Source organism: Cucumis sativus, chromosome 5 (assembly GCF_000004075.3).
Source record: "Cucumis sativus cultivar 9930 chromosome 5, Cucumber_9930_V3, whole genome shotgun sequence".
Classification (NCBI taxonomy): domain Eukaryota; kingdom Viridiplantae; phylum Streptophyta; class Magnoliopsida; order Cucurbitales; family Cucurbitaceae; genus Cucumis; species Cucumis sativus.
The window spans coordinates 8,670,621-8,690,759 of NC_026659.2; the positions used below are offsets into that span (position 1 = coordinate 8,670,621).

General features: G+C 31.1%; 1 long non-coding RNA gene across 1 annotated transcript; it reads right to left on the reverse strand.

The window, feature by feature from the left end:
• Positions 1-7,974: 7,974 nt before the first annotated feature.
• LOC116404073 lies at positions 7,975-9,306 on the reverse strand. The gene is made up of 2 exons (XR_004217014.1): positions 8,900-9,306; positions 7,975-8,247 (listed from the first exon to the last, which is right to left on the reverse strand). It is a non-coding gene; the product is annotated as an uncharacterized LOC116404073 (long non-coding RNA).
• Between the last annotated feature and the right edge of the window lie 10,833 nt (positions 9,307-20,139).

Sequence of the window (20,139 nt, forward strand, 5' to 3'; positions counted from 1 at the left end):
TTGAACGGATAAGTCTCTGATACCTCTCTGATAGCCCTCCGATAACCTTTTGATCGTCATATGATAGTCCTTTGATATCATTAATTATGTGTCATATTTGTTATATTCTTTATATTCGCAACATGAAAAAAGGAAAATGTTATATTCTGTTTTTCTAAAATTTTTTTTATCATGCAAAGGCAAATTTCCCTTTTTTGATAATCACCTGTACCATGAAATTCAATTGTCTTGTCCAATTTCTACTTTTTTTTTCTAATTTACCAACTAATTCAATTTTAATTTTATTTATTAATCTATTATTTTTATCATTATAGAAAAACTCAATCTTACCGTTCCAAATTTAAATACAAGTTTTACTAACTCTACTTATTTAGTCAAATGGGCTCCTATTGTATTTTAAATTACTTAGTAATATTGGTGCTTTCCTGAGGCACTAATAGAGTAAGCGTTAAATTCAAGTAAAAGAACTTTTCCATAAACACACCGAAAAGTAAGTATAAGAGAAAATACATATAAAGTACTTTTGTTAAACAAAAATAAGTGGGGAAGAATTTCAAAAAGTATTAAAAACAATTTTACTTTAGAAAGGTAGTATGAGTGTTAGTTGTATAAAACTATGGGTCACAATTAATTATCTGTCTCACTAGTCAAGTGTCCGTTATGAATTTGTGTCTGCATTACTTGATAAATATTTTTTTGGTTAGTTAATGGGCAAATGGAATTCAGTGTCTGCAACCTTTATAATTCCTTTTTTTGTCTAAATAAAGTCATCTTACTTTTCAAAATTATTTAAATAACCCAATGGAAAAGTAGTATTTATACATATCTTAATCTAATATTAAAATTTGTATATATTAAAGCCGTCCAACCATTCCAAGTTGACAAATAACGTTTTGTATTAATATTTAAATTTTCTGATCTTTTCTTTGTTGAAGGTGAATTTTTCTGCATTTTTCGTCCCTTCTACGATTTGAGGTTCAACGCGTGCTGAAGCCAGGCATTGAGAGTTGGAAATTTTCTAAAAAATTTCCTAACCATGCTTAATTAGTGATCTACACGTCAAAATCATACATTCAAACATCATGCAATGAAGTTCATACATAAAAGTGAAACCATTCAATTATGCATGCAATATATTTGTCCATCTAAAATCACATTGTTTGAATTAAACTCAAGTTATAACAAGCTTCAAAGTAGTTATGCTTACAATATCGATTAAGTAATTTAAGAAACGAACTTTTTTCATTAAAATCTATGCATAAGTGGATGCAATCCTCGTTATTTTGACTCTAAGCATGTTTGAAAGGGTTTGGCAACTCTCAATTTGTTTTGCCTACTTTGGTTCGGTTCTCTCATTAAACTATCTTACAAAAAATGGAAGTAATATCTAGATTAGGGATGCCCTATTTTTAATATTTCCTTATACTTTTTACATAACAGTTTCTTTTACCTAGGGCATGTAGCTTTCACACTCGTCCTACAAGAGTTTATACAACACTAACATCCGGCAACCTTAGTTGATAACAAGGAAGCCCATCCACAAATACACTTTTTTTTTGCAAGCTAGCTAGCATTGCTTTTGCTTTTAACTTATTTTTTTATAAGGTTTTTTATTCTCATATTCAAGTATGAACAAGGAACAAGATGGATTATTATTAGACCGAAAAGGAACCCTTTGAGGTGAAACAAAAATATGAGCAATGCCATCCATCTCTAAAGATCTAAGGTTCAAATTTACTTAACAAAGTATAAAAAAATGCATGATGGCAAGATTTTTTTTTAATGGGCTCAAAATTATGGTGTTCTGTTCATACTTAAGATCATATGAGCATAGACAAGAGTAGTGTATCATCAATACAATACTGTCCTAGTCAGGAACTAAACAACAAGAGAGAACATACAACATGTAAAAATTTCTTTAAGCAATCAAACACTCGTTCAATTCATTTTTTCATTCATACATTCACAAAATCACAAAATTACAAATCCGAACTCAGGTGCTCAAGGGTTATCTAGATAAGGATGAAAATCATCACAAAAGCACAAGTGTACATAGCAACATATGAAGCAAAAAATGCAAGCAAGAGAAACCAAACCCCACCCCGAACTTTCAAGACGAAAGCACAAGGACAAACAAAGGGAGGGAAACATAATACTCCCCTGACATTTGACGTGTGCACTTTGGTTGAGCTTAGGTATCACCAGAGCATTCCTTTTCTTCCTCTTTATTATGAGATTTAAAGAATATTCAAACTTCTCTCAATTATTTGTAAACTTAAAATTAAAAACTAAAACTTGTTGAATTGAAAATCTAAACTAAGAAATCATATAAAGTTTTAAGGCCGGTTGCTCACTCTATCCACCTCAATTAACCTAAATCGATTATGACTACCTATACTCCTCAATCTATCATGACTGTACTTATCTCTCCATACTCATGAATGGATGTGCCATGAGTTGTAAACCCTGGACTTTACTACATCTTTACTGAAGTATTTTGTTGGAGCATTTGTTGATATTATTGTTATATCACTTGCTAGGTAGTGTAAGTTAAGTGTTGTAAAGGATCAAAAAGCTAATAAGGGTATGTATGTAGCCTATGTATGGCTTCAATTGTTGCATTAAGTAGACGGCCAAAGAGTCATTGGCATGAGATAGGCAACGTGAGTAGAGTTTAGATGAAATCTAAGATGTGAGAAGATAAGCGACCAAGTGATAGGGAAAAATTGAAGACTAATGTCACCTAGGCAGCCAAGGATGTATGTGTGAGACGACGAGACTATCAAACCTAAGTATTGTGTCGATGGCCAAATGTGAGAGTAAGATGCGCAAGAAACAACATTTAAATGTTTGCTAGGGAAGAAATGAAGAGGTTTTAGGCGTTATGAATGAGCTACACAACCTACGTTAAGGTTGGGCACTAAGTGATAAAGAGCCAAATGTGAAGACCCTGTGAGTATGCAACATAACCATTAAGGCTTAGGTGAGCAACGTTTTTGTTGTTAGACGTTCTAAAGTGAATTGGTAGACATAAGACAAGAAGACTAAGTCGGCTTATTGGTTTACAAGTGACAGATTAAGTGTAAGCATAAGTTTAACCTAAGTAGGAGGTGTGATCGCACAGTAAACGGGCTAGGTTTTCTAGCTTAAAACTCTATGGATAGCCACACTCATGTATTAATTCTCTTATTTTATAGGAAATTATGATCTACAAAAGTGAGAAAAATCCAATGCAACAAGAATGACTCAATTTTAAGGTAAAACAAACGAAAATGGGTTGAAAAAAGAAACAGTGGAAAAACCGTAAATAAATGGAAACTAGCGACCTTGACGCTTGATAACTTGTAGAAATACAAGTTATTGTGACTTTTTAGATAGAATAATTAAGTCAAAATGCATACGAAGTGTGGCAAAACACTTAGCTTATAGTATGAATGCATAAATATTTAGAAATACACACTTTACATAAGCATCCATGTCTGTTTCACCCTGTTTTTAGTGTCTTAACGCAGGCTAAAAAAAAGAGAGAATAAGTTAGCAAATCGAAGAAAAACTCGCACGAAGATTGACTGTTATTAATAAAGTGTTATTATTATAATAAATGTTATTGATTATATATATATATATATATATATTTTGTCTTAATAACCGAAATCCAATAAACTAACATCCTAAGTTATTTGACAAGTTTTGAACAGTATGTAAAGACATATAGAGATCAATATTTGAAATCAGCTTAAAGGGTCTATAGTATAGGGATAAAGCTGAGTACCTTATCCTAGTAACACTATGGATACGGATCATTTTGTACTTGATACAAACGCAATGATCCAACACGTTCATGTTGGTGACATGCGAGTGAAGGTATCCTATGTAATGAGTTTGCATAAGATCAGACCACAAAATAGTAACCACTAGATGTAACTTCGTTAACTAGTTAGTTTTCTATTTCATTAGGATGACCTAGGTAACTTAGTCTTAATCCTGAGTGTATTATGAACTCCTATTCGCGAATTATTGTCCTTTGATTTGTACTGGTCAGATTGACCAAATTGTCAAGTCAATATTCTTATTATTTTGGGGACAAGATTGAGTGGAGAGCTGGAAACATAATTACACAAGATGAAATTTACTCATTCTCTACTTTAAGGGTAAGTAGATGAGTATTCCCTTAAATGGTGTCTTCGAGACTTGAACAAAGGGTCGTAGCCTCTCTATGACATGAGAGGGATTTTTATATATTGGTTAGAGTATAAATAGGTTGTTCATTAGAGGAGCATTGATATTTAAGGACTAGAGGTAACCTAGGGGTAAAAGGGTAATTTGACATAGCTGGTATTATGAACACTCGTAAAGGACTAACTTACTACTATTAATCTATATTTGTGGACACAGAAACATATCTACAGTGAGAAGAGTTCAGTTGTGAGTTTTTAGTGGAGTGTACACACGATTAACGAATATTGATTAATGTGGTTAATGAGTTTTGTTAATTAATTTTATATCGTCGTAGCTTTTTATCTATAGGTTCATTAGGTCCCTTTTCTAGCTTGTAGAGGGTAATAGAATTTATTTATATTGATTATAATTTAAAATGTTCAAATATACTTTGGAAATTAGTATAATGTTTGATCTCATACATTATAATATAAAGTTTATATATTTTAATCAAACTTTATTATATGAATTTTATTTTGGATATAAATCAAAATTAATTTATGACAAATAAAATATTTGAATGAGTTCAAATATTAGTTTAATGTGAATTGAATTTATATTAAAATTATTTATTGGTTACAAGAGAAATTTATATTTGAATATGATTCAAATTTAATTTAAGTTAAATATAAGATATTTAATTCAACTATTAATTAATTGAAGAATTAATTAATAGTTTAGATTAAAATTTTATTTAATTAAATTAATTTAAAACTATAAGATATTGGAGAGATATTCACTAAATATGATTTAAATGTAATATTAATTAAATATAATTTAATTAATTATTTATTTATTGATTGATTAATTAATTAATTAGTAGATTTAAAATTTCTATTAATTTAATATTTTTAAAATTAATAGAATCTCATGGTTCTCTCCTACTCCCTTAAGGAAAGGGGTTATAAATATGGAGAAGAAAAATAGTTTTTCTTAATCCATTATGCAAAAAGTTTCTAAACATTTTTCTGATCCCAATTGGTTTCCACAAATCAATCTCATCCTAGAGGATAGAAAGGTCTTCGATGGGTGGTGTCCCAATTTGGAGTTTTTTATGTAGATTCAGAGACGTCAAACTACGTAAGTTTTTCTTTCTCTAATCTATAATTAGAAAACATGTTTAGCCTTTAAGTTATAATATGAAAATTAGTTTCGGCATTATTTTGTCAATGTACTGGTATTTTAGAATTTTCAAATTGAATTGAGGAATGATTATATAAAATCTCCAGCTGTCATGGGTTTTTATCCCTTCAAGCTTGAGGTCTGAGTGAAGAAGATCTCATTTTCCATCTCCCCTAACTTCTAATTGCATTTATATTACTTCCATATTTTTTATTTCTTTACATTGTATTGGTTCATATTGTACAGTGAGCAAAAGATCTTTATTCTTTAATACAATGTATATTTATGCCTCTTCAATCTATCACTTCTTTATTGTTCATCTATCATTGTGTTATTTGTAGTTTAGGGTCTATGAAAGTTTCTTGATAAGAAGACCTAACTTATAACTCTTATCACATTAGCTGAGCTATTTTGATCACTTGGTCAGTGTGTATCACCAACTACCTGATAGGAGAAGTACCAAGGATATGGCTAATGCGTGAAAGGAGGAGTTTGGAGACAAACTCCACCTTGGCAAGGCAACTTCCATCATTTGTATTCCGAATGGAGAACAAGTGTGGGTACTAGGCGCCGAGAGATTGTCACCCTTAAACAAGAAGTTTTACAAGTCTTGTAAGTGAAATCTTCTAGATATACCTTGTTTACCTAGGCTTAGTCGTCTGAATCTTGAAAGGAGAGCAAGTGTGGCATTTAAAGACTCTAAGAGGAGCTCGCCTTAATCATAAGCTAGTCAAGTAAGTAATTGAATTAAGACTTTCATATAACTTATTCACCTAGCTAGTAATGCATAGATTTTCTTTCATTCCCTTTTTTGTACAAGTTAGTTTACTGTTGCATTCCATTCTCACAACCACCTTCATTAAATTACCTTTACAGATTTCTCTAGAGTACATAACTAGATATGATATAAACTTACACTCTTTTACACTGTATAATTTATTCTTTCATACTGCCTAATTGAAGAGTATATCCTAGAACTAACCTTCAATATCAATTCCCTGTGTTCGACCATAGATCATCTAGAAAAACTTGTTGTTTAGCTTACACTTGGGCAAACAATAGGAAAACTTGTATACCATGAGGAGTTAGCTAACACATGAGGAAGAGATTTATAAAAAGCATTTTGCATGTAATGATCTTGATCAATGACTCATCATGTAGATGTAAACACAAACATAAGCAACAATACTATTCCTCTAAGTCCTAAGTTAGTCAATGTTACACAAGCATGTTTTTGGCGCCATTGGTAAACACACAAGCTTTTATTTGACGCTTTTTTCCACGTCAAGTATAGTGTAGAATTTACTTGACTGTGTTTTAGTATCAAGTGTAGTGCAACTTTTACTTGACATTTTTCCACGTCAAGTATAGTTAATATTTACTTGAATCAGAAACACATTTTTATTTCGTCAAGCATAAAAATAAACAAATATTTTTTATTTCCCTCTTTTCAATAAATAAAATTATTAAAATAAACATATTGAAAATTTTACTCCCTTCCCTTCTCGTTTCATCTCCCTCTTTCTCTCCATCAAACCTTCACGTCGTTTTCTCCATCTCCATCTCCACCGACCGCTGGGTCACATATATTTCTTGTCTTTTATTTACAGTTAAGACCTAAATGTTTTGCTTATTGAAATTTTTTCTTGATGGTTTCTGTGATATATTGATGGTTCTTTATAGGAAAAACATCCCTCGTAGTTTTGCTTTTATAGAAATGGTTCCTTAGAATTTTGTCAACATGTTTATGTATGCTTCCTTGATAGTGACTTTTAGATTCTTCCTTTGTAGTTAGCTAAACATGAAGGGATTTCTTCAAAACAATTACTAGCTAGATTGACAACTAGAGTGGCTAAAAGCTGAGATTCTCGAGATACTTTTAGCCACTGTAGTTGTCAATCTAGCTGGAACAAAGGATTTGGATATTGATCTTCAAAACTAATTTCACTTCAGGTTTTTTATTGTTTATTTGTTGTGAGACTATTGGTGTTCTACTTTTCAATGTTTGTTTGTTTTGTAGGTTTAATCATTATCTAAGGTCAGTTGCCAATATTATACAAACTTCACATATATGGTTCATGTTTAACTGATCTTAGGCGTGTAGGTTTCGATAATTTTTTTATGGTTTTATTTTCTAAAGAGAAATTAGTGAACGAATATATAACAAAAATCCAACATAAAATGCATGCATGGATATTGATCATATAATAGGATAAACCAAACCCTATTATTTTACACTATTAGGTATAAACTTTTGAATTACATGCCATAGCTAAATTTTGGAATTAGGTTATATATATACTTTTTTTTATTTGGTTAAAAAAATGGGAGTTATAAAATTAGGTGAAACCTTAGTTGCCAAAAACAAAATATATATATATATATAATTGTATCGATACAACACACTTATTCAAATTAAGATTAACTTTTCGTTTATCAATTGTAAGGTGGACCGAGAGTAAGTCATTAAAATCTTCAAAAAGATAATTGGTGCCTTCGAAGTATTTTCGAATTAACGAAATAAAATTTATTTGTGAGATTATTAACCATTAATCACTAATTCCAACGCAAACAGACACACTTAATCTACACTAAAACAAAAATTGTGACAAAACATTCCATTCTCGCATAGCATAAAAAGAGAAACAATGATGTTTTTTATTGCTCATAATCAACTACATTCAAAAGCATGAATCTACATTTACATCAAAACAAAAAATGTGTTTAAATATGAAATAATAGGCTTTTAAGCCAATGGTTTTATTATTCGTATATGGTATGTTTATCTTGAAAAGTCAATCACGGTTCCTTTCTCCTCTCACCATACTTCATATTCCTTTTGTTAGCATCGCTACTTCATGCAAGTTTGATAACATCCTTTATAACAACTCTCTGATTTTTCCAGGTCTGCCAATTTCATAAAGAAAAAAAAATAATTAAAAGAAGGATAAGCACCCATCAAAACTAGAGAAAATTATTAAAGTAAGCGACCAAATTTTAGTATATATATGAATACTGCTACTAAACTCTCAATGATTGTGAGTTTGATCCAGATAAAATTTTTGTATATGAATACTACTCTAATTGAATGTTAGTCATGACTAGGATAACCTCTAATGCCATTTCATGCTCAATGCATGTAAGCAAACGATGTCTTCCCCAACGAATTATCCTCATTATGAAAATGTTTGCCAACACCACTATTAGTGCTTAAAATACAAAAGAAATATCAAAATTAACACCAAAGGACCTAAAAGCTCTTTTTTTTTTTTTTTTTTTTTTGATAAAAAAGAAAGGATAGTGTCAATCAGAGAGTCGAGCAGAATATCTCAACTAGAATGTGACATTCTTAGATATAGTCAAAACAACTATGTGAAAGGGACAATATTATGGAAGCTCATAGAAGAAAAGAACCAGAGCAAAGATCTCTCAGAATAGCATTTAGATTGACACATCAGAAACCAAAAAAATCTTAAAGGAATAAAATAGATATATTAACTTGGTCCAACAATGTAAAAGAATAAAATAGGTACTCCAAGAGTACTAGAAATTAACTCACTCGGGTTTTTCGGGGTGGAAATTTGGCTGCAGAGAGAAGCGGCACAACCAAGGTTGCAAAATTGACGAGCAGCATCCTCAGGGTTGGCATTCGTAGCGGAATTCGTAAGGGTTGATGTGGATCCTCCACCACATAAGCTAAGGATAATCAAGCAAATTACAAATGATTTCATTTTTTCTCAATTTCAATTTCTTCTTATGTTTTTTCTTCTTTTTGTTATGGTTCAAATTTATATATGGTTAAGCGCTTGATTTTATAGAAAATAAGATTGAGTAAAATTAACTATAGAGAGAAAAATAAAATTAAGTACTCTTCATCAAAACCACAAATCGAATTGAGGATGAAACAATATTCATGGCGATACTATCGAAAAACGAATGACTCACGATGACACACTGCCACGCTTCCCTTGATCACCTCACATTTTTTTTGACTAATTTAACTTCCTCTTATGGCTTAAAATGCCTTTCACGTTAAAGCCCTACCAATGTGGAAGATCTCATTTGTAGTTTACAAAATTGCCATTACACAAATTATATCTTTGACATTTTCAACCGATTATTTTTAGTTATAAATATAACAAATAGAAACACATATATAGACCTAGACCTAGACCACGTCAATTAATAGGAGTATACATTGTTATATTTACTTTTCATAATGCTTAAATCAGTAAACCTGGAAGTGATCTCTATTGTAATTGTTTGTTTATTTATTTTTCAGTAGAACATGATCCTTTACTTAATTAGCCGAGTTATTATTCGACATAAAGAATTTTATTAGTATAAAACACATAGCTCAACTGACATCTGATATGTGTTAGCGATCATGACGTTTATGACTTGAATCACTACACCCGCATCATATTCTCTCCAATTACTAATTTAATATCAAATCAATTAGTATAAAAAGAGAAAGTTGATGTCACAATTAGTATAAAAAGATATTATATTCGATCAAGGACTCATGACCTTGAATAGGCTTTATATTTTGGATTAAGTTGAGAATCACCCACATTGAAAATATATTTTTGTTAAAGAAATCAACAATGAATTATAGAATTACAAAAAACGTATGGAGAAATCGACGTACATATCTATGTGTGGTTTACTAACAGTGTCTTAGCTACATCTACGAGATAGAGAAGACACATGTTTTGGAGAGAATCTTTTCTTAGTACAAATTAAATTGTGCCTCTATACTTTGTTGTTCGTAACACCACATGTAACAAATTCAAGGCATTTTATCAATTTGTATATGTTTCAATTACTTTACTTCCACAATCCAATTCATGTATGGTATGAAAGGCTATAGCTCATGTAGTTATGATCTAATTTGATGATTAAGTTAGAAATTAAGTATCTTAGCCTCTCAAGGTTTGCTATTTTATATACATTTTTCATTTTATTATAACTAATAATTTTCACTCTTTTATATGGTTGCGTTATAAACAATAAAAAAATATTTTAGTATTTTAATATTTTATTGTTTTTATACTTCATTTTTCAACAATTTTAATATTTCATATTAGAACGAATATCGAAAAAAAAGTTTATTCAAAGTTAAGATAATGGACAAAAGGCATAAAATTATATTTAAAAGAAAACTACGAATTCAAAACCACAATAGTTTTTTTTTTTTTTTTGGTGTAGACACCCTAAAGCTTTATAATTAATTATATTTTAAAAAATCAAAATAGTTTCATTTTTTTAACAATAAATGGGAACAAATTGAAACACAAATTTGAGTACTACATAATCTATTTTACTTGACACTAGTTAGCTTTACAAAAAAAATGTCAAGTATTGAGCATTTTCAAAAAAAACGTCAAGTATAGTTTCAAAAAAGTGGAATTTTTTGAAGTATTTTACATTAACTTTTACTTGACGTTTTTTTCACATCAAGTACAAGAGAGATTTGATTTGACGTTTTATTCGCGTTAAGTAGTATAACAAAATTTTACTTGACGCAAACAAAACGTTAAGCATAGTTTGAAGAAAGCAAAATTTTCATGAAATTTTTTGAATTTTTTACGTTACCTTTTATTTGACGTTTTTTTCCACGTCAAGTATAATGTAGAATTTACTTAACGGTGTTTTAGTATCAAGTATAGTGCAACTTTTACTTGACATTTTTCCACGTCAAGTATAGTTAATATTTACTTGAATCAGAAACACATTTTTATTTTGTCAAGCATAAAAATATAAAAATATTTTTTATTTCCCTCTTTTCAATAAATAAAATTATTAAAATAAACATATTGAAAAATTTCCTCCCTTCCCTTCTCGTTTCATCTCCCTCTTTCTCTCCACCAAACCTTCACGTCGTTTTCTCCATCTCCATCTCCACCGCCGCCGGGTCACATATATTTTTTGTGTTTTATTTACACTTAAGACCTAAATGTTTTGCTTATTGAAATTTTTTCTTTGATGGTTTCTGTGATATATTGATGGTTCTTTGTAGGAAAAACATCCCTCGTAGTTTTGCTTTTATAGAAATGGTTCCTTAGATTCTTGTCAACATGTTTATGTATGCTTCCTTGATAGTGACTTCTAGATTCTTCCTTTGTAGTTAGCTAAACATGAAGGGATTTCTTCAAAACAATTACTAGCTAGATTGACAACTAGAGAGGCTAAAAGCTGAGATTCTCGAGATACTTTTAGCCACTGTAGTTGTCAATCTAGCTGGAACAAAGGATTTGGATATTGATCTTCAAAACTAATTTCACTTCAGGTTTTTTATTGTTTATTTGTTATGAGAATATTGGTGTTCTATTTTTCAATGTTTGTTTGTTTTGTAGGTTTAATCATGATCTAAGGTCAGTTGCCAATATTATACAAACTTCACATATATGGTTCATGTTTAACTGATCTTAGGCGTGTAGGTTTCGATAATTTTTTTATGGTTTTATTTTCTAAAGAGAAATTAGTGAACGAATATATAACAAAAATCCAACATAAAATGCATGCATGGATATTGATCATATAATAGGATAAACCAAACCCTAGCATTTTACACTATTAGGTACAAACTTTTGAATTACATGCCATAACTTAATTTTGGAATTAGGTTATAGCCAAATTTTGGGGTTGCGTGACACACCAATATTGACATTTCCTTATGTTCATATAGTATCATAAAGTCAATCCCAAAATGACTCTTCCTCTCTCCGTTCTTCATTAATTCATGTCGTGTTTTTTTAGCATCTTTGAAAGCTTGAGTTCATACAATCTCTCTCACTTGGTTCTCATCAGCAAAAAGGAAAAAGCTGAATATATTTAACAAAAGCAATGAATTCGGAAATTACTAAAAGTTAAATCAAGCTCAAAATATAAAAACTAAAAGTGCAACGTTCTGGAACTCCTAAGAATCGAATAGAAACTATATCTTCATTTGTTTTCAAAAAGTACTAGAAATCGAGCGATAAGGGATATGAGACAATGTAAATTCGTTGGACTTAGAATCATAATACATATAGTTTCTGTTTTTTGAGATGATAATATTGCAAACAGACTCACTTGGCGCACCAGTGTATCTCAACCAGCTGGTTGACAAACATAGCATAATTCCTCACTAAAAAATTTAGTATGTGATAATTTTTTTGTAAAAGATTAAAATATACTTTTTTTTTATTTGGTTAGAAAAATGGGAGTTATAAGATTAGGTGCAACCTTAGTTGCCAAAAACAAGATATATCTATATATATATAATTGTATCGATACAACACACTTATTCAAATTAACATTAACTTTTTGTTTATCAATTGTAAGGTGGACCAAGTGTAACTCATTAAAATCTTCAGAAAGATAATTGGTGCCTTCGAAGTATTTTCGAATTAACGAAATAAAATTTATTTGTGAGATTATTAACCATTAATCACTAATTCCACCGCAAACAGACACACTTAATCTACACTAAAACAAAAATTGTGACAAAACATTCCATTCTCGCATAGCATAAAAAGAGAAACAATGATGTTTTTTGCTCATAATCAACTACATTCAAAAGCATGAATCTACATTTACATCAAAACAAAAAATGTGTTTAAATATGAAATGATAGGCTTTTAAGCCAATGGTTTTATTATTCGTATATGGTATGTTTATCTTGAAAAGTCAATCACGGTTCCTTTCTCCTCTCACCATACTTCATATTCCTTTTGTTAGCATCGCTACTTCATGCAAGTTTGATAACATCCTTTATAACAACTCTCTTATTTTTCCAGGTCTGCCAATTTCATAAAGAAAAAAAATACAATTAAAAGAAGGATAATCACCCATCAAAACTAGAGAAAATTATTAAAGTAAGCGACCAAATTTTAGTATACATATGAATGCTGCTACTAAACTCTCAATGATTGTGGGTTTGATCCAGATAAAATTTTTGTATATGAATACTACTCTAATTGAATGTTAGTCATGACTAGGATAACCTCTAATGCCATTTCATGCTCAATGCATGTAAGCAAACAATGTCTTCCCCAACGAATTATCCTCGTTATGAAAATGTTTGCCAACACTACTATTAGTGCTTAAAATATAAAAGAAATATCAAAATTAACACCAAAGGACCTAAAATCTCTTTAATTTTTTTTTTTTTTTTTTGATAAAAAAGAAAGGATAGTGTCAATGAGAGAGTCGAGTAGAATATCTCAACTAGAATGTAACATTCATAGATATAGTCAAAACAACTATGTGAAAGGGACAATATTATAGAAGCTCATAGAAGAAAAGAACCAGAGCAAAGATCTCTCAGAATAGCATTTAGATTGACACATCAGAAACCAAAAAAAACTTAAAGGATTAAAATAGATATATTAACTTGGTCCAACAATGTAAAAGAATAAAATAGGTACTCCAAGAGTACTGGAAATTAACTCACTCGGGTTTTTCGGGGTGGAAATTTGGCTGCAGAGAGAAGCGGCACAACCAAGGTTGCAAAATTGACGAGCAGTATCCTCAGGGTTGGCATTCGTAGCGGAATTCGTAAGGGTTGATGTGGATCCTCCACCACATAAGCTAAGGATAATCAAGCAAATTACAAATGATTTCATTTTTTCTCAATTTCAATTTCTTCTTATGTTTTTTCTTCTTTTTCTTATGGTTAAAATTTATATATGGTTAAGCGCTTCATTTTATAGAAAATAAGATTGAGTAAAATTAACTATAGAGAGAAAAATAAAATTAAGTACTCTTCATCAAAACCACAAATCGAATTGAGGATGAAACAGTATTGGGATTGACTTTCAACCTGCGTCTTGCAATAGATTTCATCACCACACATCACACAATGAATACATAACAAACATTAGTTCAACAACCAACATTTAGCACAAAACAACGTAATAACACAACATTGAGATCACTTGATTTCAAAACAATACAACAATACAAATACTTAGAAGATACTTCTTTTTTCTGTAAAGAACATAACATGCATAACATTTCAAAATGTTCATGAAAACCATTTACAAAAATACTCATTTTATATATGAAAACCATTCATCGAAATACAGTTTTACGAGTGAGAATCACCCACAAACGATTCATTTATCATGATCACTTCACAAACAATTATTTATTCTTAAGGATCACTCACAAACAATCAATCAGCCTCCAACCTTTCTTCTTTGCTTTCAGCTTCCTCTTTTCACCAAGGGGTCCCTTCAACCAGTCATTCATCAGAATGGTAGCATCTAATCCCCTCCTTCTTTCGGCCTTTAGTCTTATTTATAGCGACCTTTCACATCTATGGATCATTTTTGCGCTTTACACGAGTCACCCTTCCATTTCTCTGCACTATGGAGTCAACTCAGACTCGACATGTAAGTCTTATGTCAGTTACAAATTGACACTTCCCTTGAGAAGCCAACCTTATCTCCTTGGAAAGGTAAACTTCTTTTCTTCTGAATTCTTTCTCGGAAAGCCACATAACATTAACTTCGCCTTAGCAGGTTGTCCAATCACCCTATACAAATGTTCGTCCTTTTAACAGAACGTCTTCCTTATCGCGATCGTACTTAGGTGTACGTATTTCTCCTTGCATCACCACACCCAATTCCTAGTTGTTAGCATTTATCCTATGCTTCTTCCTCACTAGCTAAACCTTTTTGCATCACTTACTTTAACGTGGTGGTACTTTGGCTCACATGCTTCTCTTCACATCATCTTTTGTCCAATTGCATTATTCCTTGTAGAACACCTCTTTCTTACACATAGTCAAAATTACCTTCCTAGACGGAATTCGCCTTTAACAAGACTCCCTTTTGGATCAGTGTCTCGTAGTTCTATTTGCTACTTGTTGTTTATTATGCAATATACGCTATGTGCAAAAATCATTTGTCGATATGTCATGTGAGGCTCTAATAATGTGACTAAGATGGTGTCTAGGTTAGGATTATGCGATAAAAGGTGCATGTCCTACTTATGCATTGCTAAATACATGATGATGAACGTTTATGACGAATTTTCCTCTTTTTCGCCCAAGTGCAAGAGACGAAAGAGGTTTCCTAGTAAGTCTAGGGTCGAATACGAAATTAGTTTTCTAAATAATCTATCTCGCGTCTTAATTATCTTATGTAGTTAAGTATATGGTATAAATTTATGCAAAGTATGATTTTCTTAACTATTTACACTACGATGCGAATAAGAACAGCAAGGTGGATATAGGGTGACATGGGATGAAATATGAACTCAGTGCTTATTAAGAAAAGCAACTTCTCGGTGCTTTCGCCACACATATCTTACATATCTGTGAAATACCGCTAGGATCTTTGGCGACACCATTGTATTGCTACAATCTTCTTGCCGTATGGTTAGCAAAACATGGGTCATCACGCGTCAAGCGATAACAGTCAATGCTTTATCTTTTCTCGAAAGGGAAAAGGTTATATTGATGGTTGTATTTAGTTAAGTATAGCATGGAAGGCATTCAACCAAGGTCTATAATGTTAAAACATGCTATATTATGCAAACAATTAACAAAGCATGCAATGAATGGACAGAGAAAGAAATATAAGAGAATGATTGAAGGAAAACATCAACCTCATAAATAAAACTTTAGGTCTCTCAACCATTGAGTCAATATTACAATTTAATGTTAACAAAATACAAAAATGAAACACAGAAAAAGATATAAGTCACAGAGTACGAGTGTTCATATTTTTTGGCTCTGATTTTTTCCTTTACACTAAGGAAAAAAAGGTTGAGGGAATCTCTCTCCTTTTCAAACTCTCACCTAAAACAGATAAAGGTTGTTCGTAACCCCTTGACCATCTTCGTAGTTAGCTTAGGATTAAGATTAAGCTACCTAGATCATCTATAATCAAAATAGTCAACATTATACAATAAATGGTATTATAACGTAAAAGTGAATATTTCATGGTTCAGGCTTATGTAAACTCTTTACATGGGATACTCCCACTTTCATGTCTCTACATTAACAATTCAGGATCACATCATTAGTACTAACTACAAAGTGGGCCACATCCATAGTGTCTCCAAAATAAGGTGCCCAATCAATTCATATATTGTATACAGCTTAGGTTATAGACTCTAACTTGATCCATGTTTATGTCTCTACATAAAGTTTAAGTTTACTGATCAAGACAGCCTTGAGGCCAGTCCTTAAGGGAAAAATCTATCTACTCACTCTATAATGGGTAGGAGTGATTTCATCTTGCACCATATGTCTCTAGCTATCCATCTGGTCTTACCCTTAAAATGGAAGGTTTATTGTGTTAGCGTTGATGAGTTGTCATCACCTATGTAGATCTAAAGATAGTCTCATGAGAACGGAAGTTCATAATTGGCTTAGATTAAGTTACTCATGTCATCTATAATTGAAATTGTAAGTTTTATATAATAAACGGTGTTATAACATAAAGGTGAATATTTCATATTGTTCAGTTTTATATGTAAACTCTTTACATGGAATACTGCCACTTTCATGTCTCTACGTGAACAATTAAAGATCACATCGTTAGTACTAACTACAAAGCAGGTTGCATCCACAATGTCCTCAAAATAAGATGCCCAACCAATTCATATACTATATATTGTTTAAGGTTATATACTCGAACTTGATCCATGTTTATATTTCTACAAAAAGTTCAAGTATACTCAAGATAGCTTCGGGACCTTATTTTATTGAATTCAAGATTGTAATATTCAATTTGACTGATAATTTCTCAGTAACAACTTTATTGGTTAAAATATGATTTTAAATTGCATACTACGAGTTTTATGACATAAATACCAACATGATGATGTGTTACAAGTTTTTTAATTCAAATTCAAGTGTAAACTTTGATTAGGTTCCTAGTGATTCCAAGGTCGAAGACAAAAAAAGTTGTTTCCTTTTGTAATGTATTTGAGTCGGCGTTTTGTGATTCAACTACAATTATTTAGAAACAGGTTGTGTTATAAATTAAATTAACTACTGCCCTGATGAGACGTGGTGGATGTGTAAGATAAATAGTCAATCAATCACTTTTAACTCAACAAGCATTGGATTGTAGGAAACGTATATGATTAAATATGGTTAAAATGTTTTGCGTCAATCCCTCAAACAAAATATAGATAACAGTCACACGTCCAATTACTAACTAAGGCAAGCTATTTTTTTGGCGCCTTAATGCCACAAATATTCTATTTAGAGATATAAATGATATATCAGTTCACAACAACAATAAGCTTATTTCTACATTAGTTCTATGTTTGTTTAACTTGATGTCAACCCGTTACTCCTTCAAAGTTAGCTACCCTTTACTTGAATTGTTCATTCAATGAACTCAAGCAATTAACTTTTACATAGGTTAAACAAAATGAAAGTTATCCATGCTTATTTTGCAGGAGTGAATCCAACTTCCTAACTCATTAACAAATTTCTCTTTTCATATAAGTAGAACGAAAAAAGATGAAGTTGTAATAGAATTAAACTGAAGTGATCATACTAATAATAAGAATTTTTCAACAATATCAAAATCTCTAATACAATCATTAAATGGAAGTGAAATGAGATACAAAAAATGGTAAAGATTAAGTCGTGGATCACAATTTCTTGCGTTCCTTGGTTGCTTGATGGCTGCTATATAAGGCTTCAATGACTGATAGGTGCACAAATAGAGAAGAAGATGGTGATTTGAGAAATAGTAAAGGTTCGATTGTTGAGTGTGTGCATCATAAATATCGTCCGTTTTGCAACGGCTATTTGCACGTACGCTTTGTGTGATCCACCCACCATTAGGAAGACTCGCCATTTTTGGTTCTCAGCACCTTACTCTTCTACGTGATGGATAACCATCATGCATTCATTTCTCACCGAGTTTGCCGCATTGACTCCATGCTTGATGACAAAGCTTCACTTTGCCTATGTGCTGAAGTGTTTGAAAGTTACACTTTAGACAATTAATTTCTCTTTTTCTTTGAATCATGCAATGAACAACAAAAAAATGTTGTAGTTTCTAGGATTTTGAGCACTGTCTTAGATCACAAGATTGCATAATTTCTAAGTTTAATTAGTTGATGTGTTTTCTACTATTTATCCTTAGTTATCTTGAACAAAGAGCACCAAATATTAATATACATTGCAGAAGAACTTTAGATTTTAAAAGTTTATATTAATACTCTTAAACACTGTATCATTTAGGAAAGACTAATTTGAATGAAAGGTAAAATGGAGAAGGCAAAGGTGTGGAATCAGCGAAAGCGAGTCTTTTCACCAACTTTTCCCACCAAAGTAAAATGGATAACAATAGCGTGGAAAGATCCATCGTGCAATTGCACGCAAAAATAACTTTATGTAAACAAATTAAAGGGGCAAGAAAATAGAAAAGAAACAAAAACGATAAGGATTTCTTTTGTATATGGATTTGGTAAAGAAAAGGGAAGTGAATAAAATAACAGAAGATTTGGGTTTGTGGTTTTTTGTTATTATTGTTATTTTGTTGTTTACATCAACTAAAATTAATTTAGTATAAGCTTTTGTTTAAAATAAACTAAAATAAAGCATTTAACTTTTTGCATCCAAAAAAAGGAGAAGAAGGATCAATAAATTTATACCATATTGACTCGCCTCTTCTTTTGAATTGAGTCTATTGTGGGTTAATGTCAACCATTTTAGTTATTATTTATTTCCACCTTTATTTTATTTTATTTTATTTTATACTCATCGTTTAACATATAATAAATTTGTAGGCCCTCTCTCACGACCATATACCTAATTCATGTCTTTTATATATTCTTGAAATTGAGGTGTAGATGCGTGATAACTTGTAGAAGTACAAATTGCTATAACTTTCTCTTGATAGAATAATGAGACTAAAATGCGTAGCTTATTATGTAAATTCATAAAAATTGAGAAATGTACTTTACATAAACACTCATGTTTGTTTCACCTTGTTTTTAGTGTCTTAATGCATAATTTGAATAAAAAAAGACTGGTGAATCATAGAAGAACTCACATAAAGTCTATGTGAGAAGATCTTTTCAGAATGCAAGAAGAGATTCGCTAGAAGACAAAAGTGATAGATGAAGTTGATGTGACTTGACACAAACTGCTTTCGGCGCTGACACATTTAGGAGAATAGAATTAAGTTTTCCACCCGAATTTGCCTATAAAAATTAAGGACTTCATCACCATCAAATAGAGTGTGATGTCTAGATGGGCCAAAAGATAGAAGGTTGGTTGAGAGAAAAGTCAAATGCTCGTACCAACTAGCCCAAATCCTAGAGAGTGGTGGAAAGGACTAGCCTTTCCACCGTTTATAAAGTCATTCTTCCTCTTCTTCGATCAGCCATTGAGTGGAAGGTTGAGCTCTTAGTGAAGAAGATCACATCTTCCATTCCCCTGTAACTTGTATTATTCATCTCTATTCCTTCCATTTTTGTATTTATATTAGAGATCTTTTTAAAATATAATAAAATGGCAAAATACGTACAAGGTATAAAACAATTTTAAAATTGGAAAAAACAAAAACAATTTTAAAATTGGAAAAAACACACAGACTCACAATGAAAAATACTAAAAATGACAAATTTTTAATTTTCATCTACATAATAATCGTTTAGATTTGGCTATTATTTCCTACACGATGGTTTAGATTTGATCATTTAGATTTCGAGCCAAATTTAAACTAAAATTTTCATAATTTTTTGGTATACGACCGTTTAGGTTTGATCGTTTAAATTTGGATAGTCAAATCTCAACGATTTTTTTCATGATTTTTTGGTACATGATCG